Source organism: Haemorhous mexicanus, chromosome 11 (genome assembly GCF_027477595.1).
Source record: "Haemorhous mexicanus isolate bHaeMex1 chromosome 11, bHaeMex1.pri, whole genome shotgun sequence".
NCBI lineage: Eukaryota > Metazoa > Chordata > Aves > Passeriformes > Fringillidae > Haemorhous > Haemorhous mexicanus.
Genome location: NC_082351.1, coordinates 6,886,115 through 6,905,095, shown reverse-complemented (window position 1 = coordinate 6,905,095; position 18,981 = coordinate 6,886,115). Strand labels below are relative to the sequence as shown.

The window sequence follows — 18,981 nt, the reverse complement described above, 5'->3', positions numbered from 1 at the left end:
GCGAAGGGAGACATCGTCAGGGACGTCCCCCAGACCCAGCTGCTCCCGCCTGCAGCGCCGGGCCTCCAATCCACCTGTGCCGCCCAGGAGTCGCCAGGACAGGAGCAGGAGGACAGCAGCGAGTGCTGAGAGGCCCAGGCGTAGGGGGACACGGTCAGGGACATCGCGCAGGAGCAGCCGCTCCCGCCAGCGACGTCGGACCTCAACTGGGACCTCCAACAGCAGCACGTAGCGCCATCTTTTCTTTCTAGTCCATGTGTTCCCTGCCGGAAGTGAAGGTGAGAACGGTCAGTAGAGGGACCTTGAGATCTGCAGGTCTGTGAGAGAACCATATTAGCTCTTGATGTTTCTTTCTACTGGCAGGAAAGAAGTCTGTGCTAAATACCTTGATTTCTGTGTAAGCATGTATTTCTGTGAAAAGTCACTAGAGGATGTGGCTAATTGAAAAGGACTCTTGTTGCTGCCTTTAGACTCCAACCTCAGAAGTTTCCCCACTGCATGCCCTTAAAAGTGACCCACACCTTAATGGGTTTGGATATGCTTAGGGAGACATTCAGAGCAAGGTGGCTCTTAGGGGAGCTGTGTCTGAAAAGGACGTGTGCTGGGTTGCTATCCTTGAACAATCTCATTGCAGTAAATCCAAAAAAGGAAGAAAGAAGAGAGTGAGACACTGCCTCAAGTGTCTGAAGAAAACTTTTACAATATTGATGCTGATTTGAACGACCTGATTGGATCTTCAAAGAACAAACCAGAAAAGACTGAGGAAATACCCCGGGACAAAGAGGATGCACAGGACTCTGCCCCAGATGACCATCTGGGACCTATGCCTGAGAACGACGCAGCTCAGGAGCTGAGTGCTTTCAAGGTTTCCTTCTTTGGAGGCACAGAGGACTTGGCCATCAAAGAAGGTAACAGCAGAACCCTTCTAACAGTGCCATTGCTCAGGAAGAACTTCTGGCGGGCACTCTAGAGCATTATGGTGTAAAGAAAGTCAGGACCCAGGCGATTTTCAGCAGCAGAAGTCAGTAATTAGGCAGAAGCATTTTGATCTTCATTTCTGCTTGCCATGGCTATGGTAGATTAATGAGAGGTAACTCATGCTCACAGTTCAGGAATTCTGAAAGGCATGCTTTGAGAAGGCATTGGGGTTTTTGTTGAGTGGTGAAAAAGCCTGTGTTCATGCCCTGAATTCCTCAAACAGGGAAAAAGGTGACACACAAGTCATGTCAAGTTTCATGGAACCCATCAAGATTTAAAGGAAATGTGCATTAATGTAGAGGGAGGAGCAAAGTCGGGGAGCTGACCCCAAGATGCATGAACATTCTGTTTGTTACTGAATTCTATTCTTGGACCTTTAGCAAAAGGAAACGGAATGACACATGATCATTGGGGTGTCCTAACCTTAGATAAAATGAGGCCGCAGGAAATGAAGATGAAACAACATTAAATTGAGCCCCAGTCATGTAGGAGACAAAAGAAACTGCATGAAGTTATCCAAAATATTAAAAAACCCAATGCAACAGCACAAAGCAACAAGCCCCCCACACTTCTGCTGAACTCAGAAGGTATTCAGCGTCTTCTGAATGTGATGATAAATGCTCAAGAAGATATAAGGGATCCCTAGAACAAAGTGGAAAATACACATGAGCAGAGATGTAGCTTAGAAAATCTGGCAGGGGCAGATTCTGTCCTTCCTTTCCACTGTAAGTATTTCACTTGAAAGGAGGAATTTGTCCTGACCAGTAGAGGAATAATGTGGCTTTGGCTTTTTTCTCTATCGGTGCTGTTATCGCAGAGCCTTACGTACTTGGAACCACAAAGCCGGTAAAAGACACACGGCAAGAGGATCCACGTTTCCAAGACAGCAGTTCTGAGGGTGATGATGAGCCAGAGATGTCAGAAACTGAAAAGGACCAAGAAATGCAAGTTCCATTTCTCTTTGTTGTCTACTTGGCTGTAGTAGTTGGGGGCTGTGGGAATATTACTAGCAGCACTCGGGAAGTGGGAAAGTGACATTGCACACCTCTGAGCAGTGAAAGTCATCTTGGAAAACCATTCCTGCTGCACAGAGTGAAAACTCCCAGCAGCCCATCTGATGTGAAGTTGCATGTGAAAAAAAGAGAAGTAGAGCACAAGAAATTAACTGGGTCATTTTGGTTTGACCAACTCCAAACTGAGTTTGCCCAAAAGACAAAGACGCAGTCAGTTTTCTCTTTAGAAGTGGGTTTTGTAAAACAAAAAGCTCTATTTAATTACCAGGGAATAAAGCTCTTCAATGTATACAATTTCTCTGAAGCACTTGAGGTTTAAGTCATGTTCATGGAATTTGAGATGCTCAAATTTAAGATGCTCAAATCCCTTTCTACTTGTCTAGGTTTCTTTCTTTACCACACACAGAAAGTGCTAGAGTTTTTTTCTTCTCCAAAGATGATGAATGCCTAAGAGGTATGAGAGAATTTCTTCACCCCTTTTGTATTTTTTTCCTTTTAAACTCTTCCTGGAATTCAGTGAGGAGGAAAAAGTGCTGCCTAGTTATGAAAGTTTTCTAGTCAAAATTTGCCACCCTTACGTGTGGTCCAAGTTGTGGTAGAATCCTGTGAGAAATTCCTGCTAAAATAAAGGTCAAGCTGATTTCTGGCTTTTTTTTCTTTCAGATAATTGCCTATTAGGAATCGGGACTTGTAGAGTTTACCAAAAAATTAGTCACTTGACAGGTTACCTAGACATTTTGGATCCTTTCAGGTATGTATATCATCTTTAACTTTTTCCTCTCTTTCTGGTGTTGCCGTTAGAAATGTTTAGTGTTCTTGTCAGCCACGTATGTCCCTGGGGTTCTTTGTCCTAATGAATTTGGACCTTTCTCTTCTGAATCCAGTGAATTTTGTATTTAGAAACAAAGAAAACAACAACCAAGGTAACGCAGACAGTCCCCAAAAACTGCACAGGCCCCCAAAACAATTGCTAGTTATGTTTTGTAGAATAGAGTCTTAAGACAGGCTTAAAGGATGTGCCTTTCTTGGGACTGATTAGATAACCCTGATGAAGTGCACTGCTGTGCTCATACAGTTACCGGCCTGCAATCATCCAGCCTGTCTGATTTACAGGGTGTGTTGAAATGGAGAGCTCATTCCTCAGCAGGCCTCAGTTCTGGGGGAAGATGTGGGGTGCTGGTGCTGAGCTTTTAATGAAACAGCTGCAGTTTCACTGCAATTTAGATTGCAGCATCTTGAGGAAAACTGCTGTTGCCTTTCATTGCTCTAAGTACACCTGGCTGCAGTAGGGAACATTTCTGCTGGAGCCAAGGTGTGCTGGGGGGCAGGAGAACAGGAAGGATGTGAAGAAATGATTTCTGACTTTATTGCTGTGTTTTTCATGATTGTTAGAAGCAGCAGCACCATCAGAAGTGTTTAAGCCTATTAATTGGTTGTTTCTTTTGTGCAGAGGGACCAAAGTTATTTTGTAGATTAGTAGAGCTCAGTGAAGAAAAAGAGGGTTGGGAAGAGAGACGTAGATTATTGCTTGAGGTGAGTATGAAACATCTATTCCCTGGTAACTCTAGGTGAAAGCTGAGCATGGGGAGGGAATGCATGCAAAACTAATTCAGAACCTCAAGAAGAGCTTTAAATTTGTAACAACCAGGGAAGAGAAGTTTTTTATTGTACCAGCGTGCATAACATCATGTTGTGTTGTCCAGTCAGGTAAACCAGGACGTCTTTGTATGTTACAGGATCAGCTACTCGACTTTACGTAGTTTAGGGATACTGTGAATTTAGAGACTTCGCCTAATAGTGGATTCAGAAACTTCTCTGAAGAATTTCTTAGATTTTCTTTATTTTCTGGAACGCCAAAGGAAGCATAAGGATACCAAATAGAAAGTGGAAGCAAACCAATAAACCTTTTACTGATCAGAAGCGAGTCACGTTTGTTCCTTGAAGAAGTTGCCAACCAACGTTACTTTCAAAATCCTTTCGAAGATCTAACAGGGATAAATATCTGCAAACCCTGTTAGGCCGTGTTTTGGAGCTGGGGCTGAGGGTCTCGTGTCCTGGGGAGCCAGGGAAGGCTCCAGTCCTGACTGTGCGGCCAGGCCGGGGCCCTTGAGCTCCAGCCCATCCCTGGTGGCTCCAAGGGCAAGCAGGAATGTCAAGGGTCCCCCAGGCCTAGGCTAGGCCAGGCCAGAGCAGTGTCCCCAGCCCTCCAGAAGCCCTCTGCCAAGCCCGACCTGGGCACTGCCCCCAGCCCAGGGACAGGTGGGTGCTTTGCTCGAGAGCCGTGGCCAGAGCAGCAGAGCTGTCACAGCCCCAGCAGGTTCTGGTCGGTGTGAGGCCCGAGCAGCGCCGTGGGTGCCCTGGGCAGTGCAGGAGCAGCACAGGAGCTGTTGCCAGGGCCTGGGCAAGCACAGGGGTCAGCCTCTGCACGGTGACACGGCATGCAGGCTGCAGGGGACAGAGCCAATGGCCCCAGGCATGAGCAGCTCTGCGGGGCTCTTAGCCTGCAGCAGCATCGGCCCCAAGGCTGCTCTGTCCCTGCCCGGCTGACGGGCAGGGCTGGAGGCCTTGCAGAGCAGGGGCCATTGCGGGCACGGCTGTCCCAGGAGCTGCCCCCTGGCCCAGCTGGGCCCTGCTTGGGGAGGAAGGAGGCTCCCAGCCCCGGCATGGCTGAGCAGCTCCTGCCTCCCCCTGCCTCTGCTTTGAGCCCCACACTGCCTGCCACAAGAGCCCCTGGGCCAGGCTGTCACATGGCTGCTTTGCCCTCACCTGGCTCCCTGGCACCAGGGCCCTCCTGCTTGCTGTCAGACATGGCAGCTGTCTGCAGTGAGGCCCTGTCAGGAGCTCCTGTGGTCTCTTTGAGGTGTTTGCCCTCTCTCTCTGTGGGAGAAAGAAGAGTGCGGGCAGTTTGCAGAACAGGCCCAGAGCCATGAGGGCTCAACTCCCTGCTCAGCCCTGTGTGAGCCCTGCTCCTGTCTGCCTTCTCCTCCTGTCATCTCGTCAAGGAACACCACAGTGTCCTCTGGCTGTTCCTCCGCTGAATCTGGGAAGGGAGAGGCAGGTGAGCCTGCAGCAAGGCCCAGAGCCCTGAGGTGTGGGGCCCCTCTGGTCCCTGGGCAGCCACGTCCCTGCCCTACCTTCTCCTCCCGTTGGCAGTGACTGGCCTGAACCCAGTGCTCCCTTTTGGGGCCAAGGGAAATCTCTGCTCCTGCCTCTGGCTCAGGGCGATCTGCCAGCAGGTCAGGGAAGGAGATACTCCCAGAGAGGTGTGAGCAGTGGAGGAAAGCCAACATCACTGCAGTCTTCCAAAAGGGCACCAAGAAGGAGCCAGGAAACTGCAGGCCCATCAGCCTCAGCTCCATCGCCAGAAAAGTGACAGAACAGCTCCTCTAGGATGCCATCTCTAAGCCTGTGGAGTAACAGGAAGGGAAACAATGTTTGACCAATCTCATAGCCACCTCTGCTGCAGTGACTGGCTGGGTTTGTGAGGGGAGAGCAGTGGTTGTTGTCAGCCAGGACTTCAGCAAGTCTTTGTCCCTGCCTCCCATAAATCCTGAGGCTCCTCCTGAGGCAGCTCAGGGACAGTGGGGTAGAGAAGTGGACAGGGGAGCTCCAAACTCAGATAGCTGTGAGCTCAGGGGGCCGTGCTGGGGCCAGCCTTGTTTGCCTTATTCCCCTGTGCCCTGGCAGAAGGGACGGAGCTCCCTCAGCACATTTGCTGATGGGACAGAAGCGGGAGCAGGGGCTGAGGCACCACAAGGCTCTGCTGCCCTTCAGTGAGACCTGGACAGCCTTGATAGTTGAGCAGAGAGGACCCAAATGAAGTTGCACTGGGGAAAGCTTCTAGAAGAGCTTGAACCCCTATAATTTCCAGGCAGCAAAGGTTTTAGGAGTACAGTGTGGCACAGGAGATAGCCTCTAGAAGAGCTTGAGGCTTTGTAGTTACCAGGCAACAAATGTTTTTTAGCATAATAGAGTGTATAACATCATCTTGTGATGTCCACTTAGGGAAACCACTGCTTCTCTGTGTACTACTGGACCAGTTCTTAATTGTATGTCAAGAAAGACAAACAGTGAATTCAGAAACTTCCCCTGGTATTACGATGGATTTTCATGATTTTCTGGAATGCCAGGAGAAGCGTAAGGATGCCGAAAGGAAAAGTGAAAGCAAACGAATAAATCTTTAAAAAATCAGAAGCGTTTCCAGTTTGTTCCTTGAAGAAGTTGCCAAACAACGTCACCTTTGCAATCCTTTGAAAGATCTAACAGGAAAAAGCATTGGCCAAAAGTGTTACCCTGTGTTTCTGAACAGCAACTTGCACTTTGTGTTGGGGCAAGGTTTGTACCAGGGTGTGGGGTTTTTGTGTGTGTGCTTTGTATGTGAGGCTTGGCAGGACTATTTGTAATTAGACCATGTACTGAAGAGAACATGTTACTGTGTTGTGCTGTCCAGTGCTGAAGAGGGTTGAGACAGAGCAGTAGCTCGGTGTCTGTATGTAACTTGCATGAGCAGCACCGGAGCAGTGCCCAGGGCCTGGAGAAGCAAACGGGTTCCAGGTGCTGAGGACAAAGTGTCCAGAGCTCAGGATTGTCCGGCCAAGCTCTTCCGGCTCCTTCTGCTTCGAGCCCTTGCCGGGTGCCCTGCACAGCCCCGGCTGCAGCTTCCCAACTCACCCCTCTGCCTCCTCCCTGCCTACTGGGTGAAGGCATTCCCTGGCATTGCACTGGCTGTGCCTCCCTCCTAGACCGATGAAGGGATCCTTTCCCACCCAAGATGGCTCTCCCATGGAGACAGGAAAATGGATGAACTCCTGCTGCCCCAGCATCAGGCAGGTGCAGGGTGTCCCTGCTTATCAGCTCTTGCCCTGGTTCCCAGAGTTCCCACTGATTGTTCCAGAAGTCAATGATCTGGATTTCCAGGAGCATGTTTGCAAAGACATGAATGAGAAAAATCGACAAGAATTGTTTGTGCTTCTCTTCCTGATTTTTTTCCGAATGTATTTGCTAGCAGGAAAAACTGGCAAAGTTCCTATAATGTAGGAAAAGTATCCTCTTGCATTTGACTTGAGTCGAGGACTGTTGCAAGCTCTCCTGTCAAATGTACACAGAAAATTCTCACTGAATTTACTGTGTTTCCACTGAGTCAGTATAAAAGATGACGCTTCTAAGGAGGTTAATACTACTTTTTCCATTTAGATGCAATGTCAAAGCTGTTAGTTCACAGGATGACAGGATAATTGGGGTCTGGAGGCAGTGGTGGTGGTCTCCAGGTTTATCTCCTGTACCCAACGGTGATCAGCAGCAGCATCAAATCAGGTTCATCTTAGTTTTCTCCAGACAGGTCTTGAGGAAAACGTCAGTTCACCTAGAGCAGGTTTTGAATCTCTGCAGTGCAGGAGACTCCGCAGCGGCTCTCTGGGCAGCCGACTGCCAGGGGCAGGAGCAGAGATTTCCCTTAGCTGGGGCAGGAGCCCTGGAGTGGCAGTGCCTGAACAGCACCTTCCTGCCTACAGTACCACCCTCAATGGCTGCCCCAGGGCCTGGCATTTGACCCTGCACATGCTGCAGGAGTCCCGGCCCTGGTTCCACCCTGACCAAACGCTCGGACCCACCTCAGAACCTCGGTGCCCAAGGGGGCCGCCACAAGTGGTTGCCAGGGACCTGAGGCCTTGGCTGCCCCAATTTTGGGCACACAGTGCTGATGTCAGAGCGGCCATTGTGACCTGTGCGACCAAGGCCACAAAAGGAAGCGCTGGGCTCAGGCCAGGTGTCAGTGCTACCTGACAACGGGAGGAGAAGGTAGGGCAGGGATGTGGCTGCCCAGGGACCAGAGGGGCCCCACACCTCGGGGCTCTGGGCCTTGCTGCAGGCTCACCTGCCTCTCCCTTCCCAGATTCAGCGGAGGAACAGCCAGAGAACACTGTGGTGTTCCTCAACGCGACGACGGGAGGAGAAGGCGGACAGGAGCAGGGCTCACACAGGGCTGAGCAGGGAGTTGAGCCTTCGTGGCTCTGGGCCTGTTCTGCAAACTCCCCGCACTCTTCTTTCTCCCACAGAGAGAGAGGACAAACATTTTGAAGCGACCACGTCACTCGTGGAGAGAAAATCACCGCTGACAGCCGACATGGGTGACAGCAAGCAGGAGGGCCCTGAGGCCAGGGAGCCAGGTGAGGGCAAAGCGGCCCTGTGACAGCCTGGCCCAGGGGCTCTTGTGGCAGGCAGTGTGGGGCTCAGAGCAGAGGCAGGGGGAGGCAGGAGCTGCTCAGCCATGCTGGGGCTGGGAGCCTCCTTCCTCCCCAAGCAGGGCCCAGCTGGGCCAGGGGGCAGCTCCTGGGACAGCCGTGCCCGCAATGGCCCCTGCTCTGCAAGGCCTCCAGCCCTGCCCGTCAGCCGGGCAGGGACAGAGCAGCCTTGGGGCCGATGCTGCTGCAGGCTAAGAGCCCCGCAGAGCTGCTCATGCCTGGGGCCATTGGCTCTGTCCCCTGCAGCCTGCATGCTGTGTCGCCGCGTGGAGGCTGACCCGGACATGTGCGGTGACAAACTGCAGAAGAGTGGGATCTGTGCCCACGTGTTCTGCATGGTGAGTGGCTCCAGGCACTCCCTCCACCATTGCAACGGGCAGTTGCAGCCACCCTCTCCTCATCTGCTCCTCCCCTTGGCTGCAGTTTTTCGCCACTCTACTGTTTCACCAAGAGAACATCCGCGTTGGACTGATGGGCTTTCTGCCTCGAGACATCCTAATTGCAGTCCAGCGGGCGGCACAGAAGGTGAGAGGCGGACAAGAGCACGGAGATTTGTGCCAGGCGAGCTTTGCCAGAGCTTAGCCCAGACAGCAGGAAAGAAAGGCCGGCCCAAGAGCCGGGACAAAGTCTGGCTCCCAGCAGCTCTGGCACAGGAGCCTCCCTCCTCCACCAGGCGGCTCTGTGGGCTGCGACCCGGCAGCGGCCACATCCTGCGCCCTGCCCGGAGCCGTGGGGCTGCCAGGGGAGGCCCCGAGGCTGCTGCTGCTGCTGATGGGGCTGCTTGGCTCTTTGCAGCTCTGCTGCGTCTGCAGCCAGAGAGGAGCAACCATCATGTGCTGCAAGGAGGACTGCGGGAGATGGTTCCACCTGCCCTGTGCCAAGGAGGGCGGCTGTATGAATCAATACATTACTCCGTTCAGGTACCTCGTCTCTCCTTGAGGCCACCCTGGGGAATGATCCCGCATTTCTCACTTAGCCCATCCATTGCCTCTAGGTCCTTCTGCCCTGAGCACCGTCTAGAGCAGGACGTGCAGGCGACTCCTGAGCCAGGCACCGATTGCCCCATCTGCATGGAGCCTGTGGAGGACAGGAAGACCTTCACAACCCTGGTGTGCCCAACGTGCAGAAGGGCCTGGTTCCACAGGGACTGCATCCAGGTTGGAGGGCTCCCCTCAGCCCCGGGCCACAGCAGGTGCTCAGCAGCAGCAGCAGCAGGGCCTCGCTCACCCTGCTTGTGTTTGCCCTGCAGGGACTGGCCTTGCGCGCTGGTTTTTTATGCCTCCACTGCCCCCTGTGCAGGGAGAGTGAAGAATTCCTTGTCGAAATGATCGTCTTGGGGATCCGAGTCCCCTTCAGGTTGGTGTCCTTCTGCCTGGCCCACCAGCCAGGAGGGAGCAAGTGCTGTGGCTGTGCCAGGCCCTGCCCCAGCATCCCAGGCCCTGCCCTGTCCTGTGAGTCTGGGCTTCAGCTTTATGCCCAACTTGGAAAAGCATTGGAAGAAGAGCAGGGACGCCCTGGACCTCCATGAGGGGAGGGCAGCAGAAATTCATCAGCTTTCCATTTCTCCATCAGGCAGCCAACATGGGAGGACAACAACGCGTTTGCTGATCTAGGAGAGAGGCACAGCCAGTGCAATGCTGTGGAATGCCTTTACCCTGGCGGCAGGGAGGAGGCAGAGGAAGCAGGGTAAGTTGGGAAGCTGCTCCCAGGGCTCTGCAGGGAAACTATATCTTGGCATGGGCCCAAAGAGTAAAGGACTTGAAGAGGTTGACCAGAGAACCAGGCGTGGGGACACTTTGTCATCTGTGCCATGAGCCTCTTTGCTTCCCCAGGCCCTGGGAATTGCTCCTTTGCTCCTCCTGTGCTGCCGAGGGCACCCACAGACGCTGCTCTGGCCTGAGAAACAGCACACGCAGATGGGAGTGTGACAGCTGTGCTGGGCTCGGAACAGGTATGAGTCAAAGCCCCCGGTGTCCCTGGGCTGGGGACAGTGCCCAGGCTGGGCTTGGCAGAGCGCATCCACTGCTGGAGGGCTGGGGGCACTGCTCTGGCCTGGCCTGGCCCAGGCCTGGGGGGTCTTTGACATTCCTGCTTGCCCTTACAGCCTCCAGGGATGAGCCAGAGCTCAATGGCCCCAGCTTGACCAGACAGTCAGGACTGGGGCCTTCTCATGGCTCCCCAGATTTAGAGGCCATCAGCCCCAGCAACACGGTGCCATTGGAGCCTGCTTCCCCGTCTCCATCTCCAGAGACCAGGAGCCACAGCAGGCCCCAACAGGCAGCATGGCAGCAGTCACTGCCATCTTCCTCGCTGGAGAGAAGCAGCCCATGCAGATCAAGGTCAACATACAGCAGCTCCCATGACCCTGAGGACAGGGTCCATTCCAGACGTGCTCGGCCCGGCCGCAGGCGAAGCCGCTCTCGTCAGCAAGGTTGGGCCCAGAGCCGAAGTGTCCGGTCCAGGAGTTGCCGTGACAGGAACAGCGTGACAGGGCCAAGGGCTGAGAGGCCCAGGCAAAGGGAGACACCATCACGGAGATGCCGCCAGCAAGGCTGGGCCCAGAGCTCACCTGTCCGGTCCAGGAGTCTCTGTGACAGGAGTAGAGGGACAGAGCCAAGGGCTGAGAGGCCCAGGCGAAGGCAGACATGGTCAGGGACGTCTCCCAGACCCAGCTGCTCCCACCAGCAAGATTGGGCCCAGAGTCCACCTGTCCGGTCCAGGAGTCGCCGTGACAGGAACAGTAGGACAGAGCCAAGGACTGAGAGGCCCAGGCAAAGGGAGGCTCCATCCTTGGCATCCCCCAGACCCAGCTGCTCCCACCAGCAAGGTCGGGCCCCAAGCCCACCTGTCCGGTCCAGGAGTCGCCATGACAGGAACAGTGGGACAGAGCCAAGGACTGAGAGGCCCAGGCGAAGGCAGACATGGTCAGGGACGTCTCCCAGACCCAGCTGCTCCCACCAGCAAGGTCGGGCCCCAAGCCCACCTGTCCGGTCCAGGAGTCGCCGTGACAGGAACAGTGGGACAGAGCCAAGGACCGAGAGGCCCAGGCGAAGGGAGACATCGTCAGGGACGTCCCCCAGACCCAGCTGCTCCCGCCTGCAGCGCCGGGCCTCCAATCCACCTGTGCCGCCCAGGAGTCGCCAGGACAGGAGCAGGAGGACAGCAGCGAGTGCTGAGAGGCCCAGGCGTAGGGGGACACGGTCAGGGACATCGCGCAGGAGCAGCCGCTCCCGCCAGCGACGTCGGACCTCAACTGGGACCTCCAACAGCAGCATGTAGCGCCATCTTTTCTTTCTAGTCCATGTGTTCCCTGCCGGAAGTGAAGGTGAGAACGGTCAGTAGAGGGACCTTGAGATCTGCAGGTCTGTGAGAGAACCATATTAGCTCTTGATGTTTCTTTCTACTGGCAGGAAAGAAGTCTGTGCTAAATACCTTGATTTCTGTGTAAGCATGTATTTCTGTGAAAAGTCACTAGAGGATGTGGCTAATTGAAAAGGACTCTTGTTGCTGCCTTTAGACTCCAACCTCAGAAGTTTCCCCACTGCATGCCCTTAAAAGTGAACCGCTCCTTAATGGGTTTGGATATGCTTAGGGAGACATTCAGAGCAAGGTGGCTCTTAGGGGAGCTGTGTCTGAAAAGGACGTGTGCTGGGTTGCTATCCTTGAACAATCTCATTGCAGTAAATCCAAAAAAGGAAGAAAGAAGAGAGTGAGACACTGCCTCAAGTGTCTGAAGAAAACTTTTACATATCGATGCTGATTTGAAAGACCTGATTGGATCTTCAAAGAACAAACCAGAAAAGACTGAGGAAATACCCCGGGACAAAGAGGATGCACAGGACTCTGCCCCAGATGACCATCTGGGACCTTTGCCTGAGAACGACGCAGCTCAGGAGCTGAGTGCTTTCAAGGTTTCCTTCTTTGGAGGCACAGAGGACTTGGCCATCAAAGAAGGTAACAGCAGAACCCTTCTAACAGTGCCATTGCTCAGGAAGAACTTCTGGCGGGCACTCTAGAGCATTATGGTGTAAAGAAAGTCAGGACCCAGGCGATTTTCAGCAGCAGAAGTCAGTAATTAGGCAGAAGCATTTTGATCTTCATTTCTGCTTGCCATGGCTATGGTAGATTAATGAGAGGTAACTCATGCTCACAGTTCAGGAATTCTGAAAGGCATGCTTTGAGAAGGCATTGGGGTTTTTGTTGAGTGGTGAAAAAGCCTGTGTTCATGCCCTGAATTCCTCAAACAGGGAAAAAGGTGACACACAAGTCATGTCAAGTTTCATGGAACCCATCAAGATTTAAAGGAAATGTGCATTAATGTAGAGGGAGGAGCAAAGTCGGGGAGCTGACCCCAAGATGCATGAACATTCTGTTTGTTACTGAATTCTATTCTTGGACCTTTAGCAAAAGGAAACGGAATGACACATGATCATTGGGGTGTCCTAACCTTAGATAAAATGAGGCCGCAGGAAATGAAGATGAAACAACATTAAATTGAGCCCCAGTCATGTAGGAGACAAAAGAAACTGCATGAAATTATCCAAAATATTAAAAAACCCAATGCAACAGCACAAAGCAACAAGCCCCCCACACTTCTGCTGAACTCAGAAGGTATTCAGCGTCTTCTGAATGTGATGATAAATGCTCAAGAAGATATAAGGGATCCCTAGAACAAAGTGGAAAATACACATGAGCAGAGATGTAGCTTAGAAAATCTGGCAGGGGCAGATTCTGTCCTTCCTTTCCACTGTAAGTATTTCACTTGAAAGGAGGAATTTGTCCTGACCAGTAGAGGAATAATGTGGCTTTGGCTTTTTTCTCTATCGGTGCTGTTATCGCAGAGCCTTACGTACTTGGAACCACAAAGCCGGTAAAAGTCACACGGCAAGAGGATCCACGTTTCCAAGACAGCAGTTCTGAGGGTGATGATGAGCCAGAGATGTCAGAAACTGAAAAGGACCAAGAAATGCAAGTTCCATTTCTCTTTGTTGTCTACTTGGCTGTAGTAGTTGGGGGCTGTGGGAATATTACTAGCAGCACTCGGGAAGTGGGAAAGTGACATTGCACACCTCTGAGCAGTGAAAGTCATCTTGGAAAACCATTCCTGCTGCACAGAGTGAAAACTCCCAGCAGCCCATCTGATGTGAAGTTGCATGTGAAAAAAAGAAAAGTAGAGCACAAGAAATTAACTGGGTCATTTTGGTTTGACCAACTCCAAACTGAGTTTGCCCAAAAGACAAAGATGCAGTCAGTTTTCTCTTTAGAAGTGGGTTTTGTAAAACAAAAAGCTCTATTTGATTACCAGGGAATAAAGCTCTTCAATGTATACAATTTCTCTGAAGCACTTGAGGTTTAAGTCATGTTCATGGAATTTGAGATGCTCAAATTTAAGATGCTCAAATCTCTTTGTACTTGTCTAGGTTTCTTTCTTTACTACACACAGAAAGTGCTAGAGTTTTTTTCTTCTGCAAAGATGATGAATGCCTAAGAGGTATGAGAGAATTTCTTCACCCCCTTTTGTATTTTTTTCCTTTTAAACTCTTCCTGGAATTCAGTGAGGAGGAAAAAGTGCTGCCTAGTTATGAAAGTTTTCTAGTCAAAATTTGCCACCCTTACGTGTGGTCCAAGTTGTGGTAGAATCCTGTGAGAAATTCCTGCTAAAATAAAGGTCAAGCTGATTTCTGGCTTTTTTTTCTTTCAGATAATTGCCTATTAGGAATCGGGACTTGTAGAGTTTACCAAAAAATTAGTCACTTGACAGGTTACCTAGACATTTTGGATCCTTTCAGGTATGTATATCATCTTTAACTTTTTCCTCTCTTTCTGGTGTTGCCGTTAGGAATGTTTAGTGTTCTTGTCAGCCACGTATGTCCCTGGGGTTCTTTGTCCTAATGAATCTGGACCTTTCTCTTCTGAATCCAGTGAATTTTGTATTTAGAAACAAAGAAAACAACAACCAAGGTAACGCAGACAGTCCCCAAAAACTGCACAGGCCCCCAAAACAATTGCTGGTTATGTTTTGTAGAATAGAGTCTTAAGACAGGCTTAAAGGATGTGCCTTTCTTGGGACTGATTAGATAACCCTGATGAAGTGCACTGCTGTGCTCATACAGTTACCGGCCTGCAATCATCCAGCCTGTCTGATTTACAGGGTGTGTTGAAATGGAGAGCTCATTCCTCAGCAGGCCTCAGTTCTGGGGGAAGATGTGGGGTGCTGGTGCTGAGCTTTTAATGAAACAGCTGCAGTTTCACTGCAATTTAGATTGCAGCATCTTGAGGAAAACTGCTGTTGCCTTTCATTGCTCTAAGTACACCTGGCTGCAGTAGGGAACATTTCTGCTGGAGCCAAGGTGTGCTGGGGGGCAGGAGAACAGGAAGGATGTGAAGAAATGATTTCTGACTTTATTGCTGTGTTTTTCATGATTGTTAGAAGCAGCAGCACCATCAGAAGTGTTTAAGCCTATTAATTGGTTGTTTCTTTTGTGCAGAGGGACCAAAGTTATTTTGTAGATTAGTAGAGCTCAGTGAAGAAAAAGAGGGTTGGGAAGAGAGACGTAGATTATTGCTTGAGGTGAGTATGAAACATCTATTCCCTGGTAACTCTAGGTGAAAGCTGAGCATGGGGAGGGAATGCATGCAAAACTAATTCAGAACCTCAAGAAGAGCTTTAAATTTGTAACAACCAGGGAAGAGAAGTTTTTTATTGTACCAGCGTGCATAACATCATGTTGTGTTGTCCAGTCAGGTAAACCAGGACGTCTTTGTATGTTACAGGATCAGCTACTCGACTTTATGTAGTTTAGGGATACTGTGAATTTAGAGACTTCGCCTAATAGTGGATTCAGAAACTTCTCTGAAGAATTTCTTAGATTTTCTTTATTTTCTGGAATGCCAAAGGAAGCATAAGGATACCAAATAGAAAGTGGAAGCAAACCAATAAACCTTTTACTGATCAGAAGCGAGTCACGTTTGTTCCTTGAAGAAGTTGCCCACCAACGTTACTTTCAAAATCCTTTCAAAGATCTAACAGGGATAAATATCTGCAAACCCTGTTAGGCCGTGTTTTGGAGCTGGGGCTGAGGGTCTCGTGTCCTGGGGAGCCAGGGAAGGCTCCAGTCCTGACTGTGCGGCCAGGCCGGGGCCCTTGAGCTCCAGCCCATCCCTGGTGGCTCCAAGGGCAAGCAGGAATGTCAAGGGTCCCCCAGGCCAAGGCTAGGCCAGGCCAGAGCTGTGTCCCCAGCCCTCCAGAAGCCCTCTGCCAAGCCCGACCTGGGCACTGCCCCCAGCCCAGGGACAGGTGGGTGCTTTGCTCGAGAGCCATGGCCAGAGCAGCAGAGCTGTCACAGCCCCAGCAGGTTCTGGTCGGTGTGAGGCCCGAGCAGCGCCGTGGGTGCCCTGGGCAGTGCAGGAGCAGCACAGGAGCTGTTGCCAGGGCCTGGGCAAGCACAGGGGTCAGCCTCTGCACGGTGACACGGCATGCAGGCTGCAGGGGACAGAGCCAATGGCCCCAGGCATGAGCAGCTCTGCGGGGCTCTTAGCCTGCAGCAGCATCGGCCCCAAGGCTGCTCTGTCCCTGCCCGGCTGACGGGCAGGGCTGGAGGCCTTGCAGAGCAGGGGCCATTGCGGGCACGGCTGTCCCAGGAGCTGCCCCCTGGCCCAGCTGGGCCCTGCTTGGGAAGGAAGGAGGCTCCCAGCCCCAGCATGGCTGAGCAGCTCCTGCCTCCCCCTGCCTCTGCTCTGAGCCCCACACTGCCTGCCACAAGAGCCCCTGGGCCAGGCTGTCACAGGGCTGCTTTGCCCTCACCCGGCTCCCTGGCACCAGGGCCCTCCTGCTTGCTGTCAGACATGGCAGCTGTCTGCAGTGAGGCCCTGTCAGGAGCTCCTGTGGTCTCTTTGAGGTGTTTGTCCTCTCTCTCTGTGGGAGAAAGAAGAGTGCGGGCAGTTTGCAGAACAGGCCCAGAGCTATGAGGGCTCAACTCCCTGCTCAGCCCTGTGTGAGCCCTGCTCCTGTCTGCCTTCTCCTCCTGTCATCTCGTCAAGGAACACCACAGAGTCCTCTGGCTGTTCCTCCGCTGAATCTGGGAAGGGAGAGGCAGGTGAGCCTGCAGCAAGGCCCAGAGCCCTGAGGTGTGGGGCCCCTCTGGTCCCTGGGCAGCCACGTCCCTGCCCTACCTTCTCCTCCCGTTGGCAGTGACTGGCCTGAACCCAGTGCTCCCTTTTGGGGCCAAGGGAAATCTCTGCTCCTGCCTCTGGCTCAGGGCGATCTGCCAGCAGGTCAGGGAAGGAGATACTCCCAGAGAGGTGTGAGCAGTGGAGGAAAGCCAACATCACTGCAGTCTTCCAAAAGGGCACCAAGAAGGAGCCAGGAAACTGCAGGCCCATCAGCCTCAGCTCCATCGCCAGAAAAGTGACAGAACAGCTCCTCTAGGATGCCATCTCTAAGCCTGTGGAGTAACAGGAAGGGAAACAATGTTTGACCAATCTCATAGCCACCTCTGCTGCAGTGACTGGCTGGGTTTGTGAGGGGAGAGCAGTGGTTGTTGTCAGCCAGGACTTCAGCAAGTCTTTGTCCCTGCCTCCCATAAATCCTGAGGCTCCTCCTGAGGCAGCTCAGGGACAGTGGGGTAGAGAAGTGGACAGGGGAGCTCCAAACTCAGATAGCTGTGAGCTCAGGGGGCCGTGCTGGGGCCAGCCTTGTTTGCCTTATTCCCCTGTGCCCTGGCAGAAGGGACGGAGCTCCCTCAGCACATTTGCTGATGGGACAGAACCGGGAGCAGGGGCTGAGGCACCACAAGGCTCTGCTGCCCTTCAGTGAGACCTGGACAGCCTTGATAGTTGAGCAGAGAGGACCCAAATGAAGTTGCACTGGGGAAAGCTTCTAGAAGAGCTTGAACCCCTATAATTTCCAGGCAGCAAAGGTTTTAGGAGTACAGTGTGGCACAGGAGATAGCCTCTAGAAGAGCTTGAGGCTTTGTAGTTACCAGGCAACAAATGTTTTTTAGCATAATAGAGTGTATAACATCATCTTGTGATGTCCAGTTAGGGAAACCACTGCTTCTCTGTGTATTACCGGACCAGTTCTTAATTGTATGTCAAGAAAGACAAACAGTGAATTCAGAAACTTCCCCTGGTATTACGATGGATTTTCATGATTTTCTGGAATGCCAGGAGAAGCGTAAGGATGCCGAAAGGAAAAGTGAAAGCAAACGAATAAATCTTTAAAAAATCAGAAGCGTTTCCAGTTTGTTCCTTGAAGAAGTTGCCAAACAACGTCACCTTTGCAATCCTTTGAAAGATCTAACAGGAAAAAGCATTGGCCAAAAGTGTTACCCTGTGTTTCTGAACAGCAACTTGCACTTTGTGTTGGGGCAAGGTTTGTACCAGGGTGTGGGGTTTTTGTGTGTGTGCTTTGTATGTGAGGCTTGGCAGGACTATTTGTAATTAGACCATGTACTGAAGAGAACATGCTACTGTGTTGTGCTGTCCAGTGCTGAAGAGGGTTGAGACAGGGCAGTAGCTCGGTGTCTGTATGTAACTTGCATGAGCAGCACCGGAGCAGTGCCCAGGGCCTGGAGAAGCAAACGGGTTCCAGGTGCTGAGGACAAAGTGTCCAGAGCTCAGGATTGTCCGGCCAAGCTCTTCCGGCTCCTTCTGCTTCGAGCCCTTGCCGGGTGCCCTGCACAGCCCCGGCTGCAGCTTCCCAACTCACCCCTCTGCCTCCTCCCTGCCTACTGGGTGAAGGCATTCCCTGGCATTGCACTGGCTGTGCCTCCCTCCTAGACCGATGAAGGGATCCTTTCCCACCCAAGGTGGCTCTCCCATGGAGACAGGAAAATGGATGAACTCCTGCTGCCCCAGCATCAGGCAGGTGCAGGGTGTCCCTGCTTATCAGCTCTTGCCCTGGTTCCCAGAGTTCCCACTGATTGTTCCAGAAGTCAATGATCTGGATTTCCAGGAGCATGTTTGCAAAGACATGAATGAGAAAAATCGACAAGAATTGTTTGTGCTTCTCTTCCTGATTTTTTTCCGAATGTATTTGCTAGCAGGAAAAACTGGCAAAGTTCCTATAATGTAGGAAAAGTATCCTCTTGCATTTGACTTGAGTCGAGGACTGTTGCAAGCTCTCCTGTCAAATGTACACAGAAAATTCTCACTGAATTTACTGTGTTTCCACTGAGTCAGTATAAAAGATGACGCTTCTAAGGAGGTTAATACTACTTTTTCCATTTAGATGCAATGTCAAAGCTGTTAGTTCACAGGATGACAGGATAATTGGGGTCTGGAGGCAGTGGTGGTGGTCTCCAGGTTTATCTCCTGTACCCAACGGTGATCAGCAGCAGCATCAAATCAGGTTCATCTTAGTTTTCTCCAGACAGGTCTTGAGGAAAACGTCAGTTCACCTAGAGCAGGTTTTGAATCTCTGCAGTGCAGGAGACTCCGCAGCGGCTCTCTGGGCAGCCGACTGCCAGGGGCAGGAGCAGAGATTTCCCTTGGCTGGGGCAGGAGCCCTGGAGTGGCAGTGCCTGAACAGCACCTTCCTGCCTACAGTACCACCCTCAATGGCTGCCCCAGGGCCTGGCATTTGACCCTGCACATGCTGCAGGAGTCCCGGCCCTGGTTCCACCCTGACCAAACGCTCGGACCCACCTCGGAACCTCGGTGCCCAAGGGGGCCGCCACAAGTGGTTGCCAGGGACCTGAGGCCTTGGCTGCCCCAATTTTGGGCACACAGTGCTGATGTCAGAGCGGCCA

At 52.0% G+C, this 18,981-nt stretch overlaps 1 pseudogene; it reads left to right on the top strand.

Moving 5' to 3' along the window:
- Positions 1-254: 254 nt before the first annotated feature.
- Positions 255-10,593, top strand: LOC132332510 (PHD finger protein 7-like; annotated as a pseudogene).
- The last annotated feature ends 8,388 nt before the right edge of the window (positions 10,594-18,981 follow it).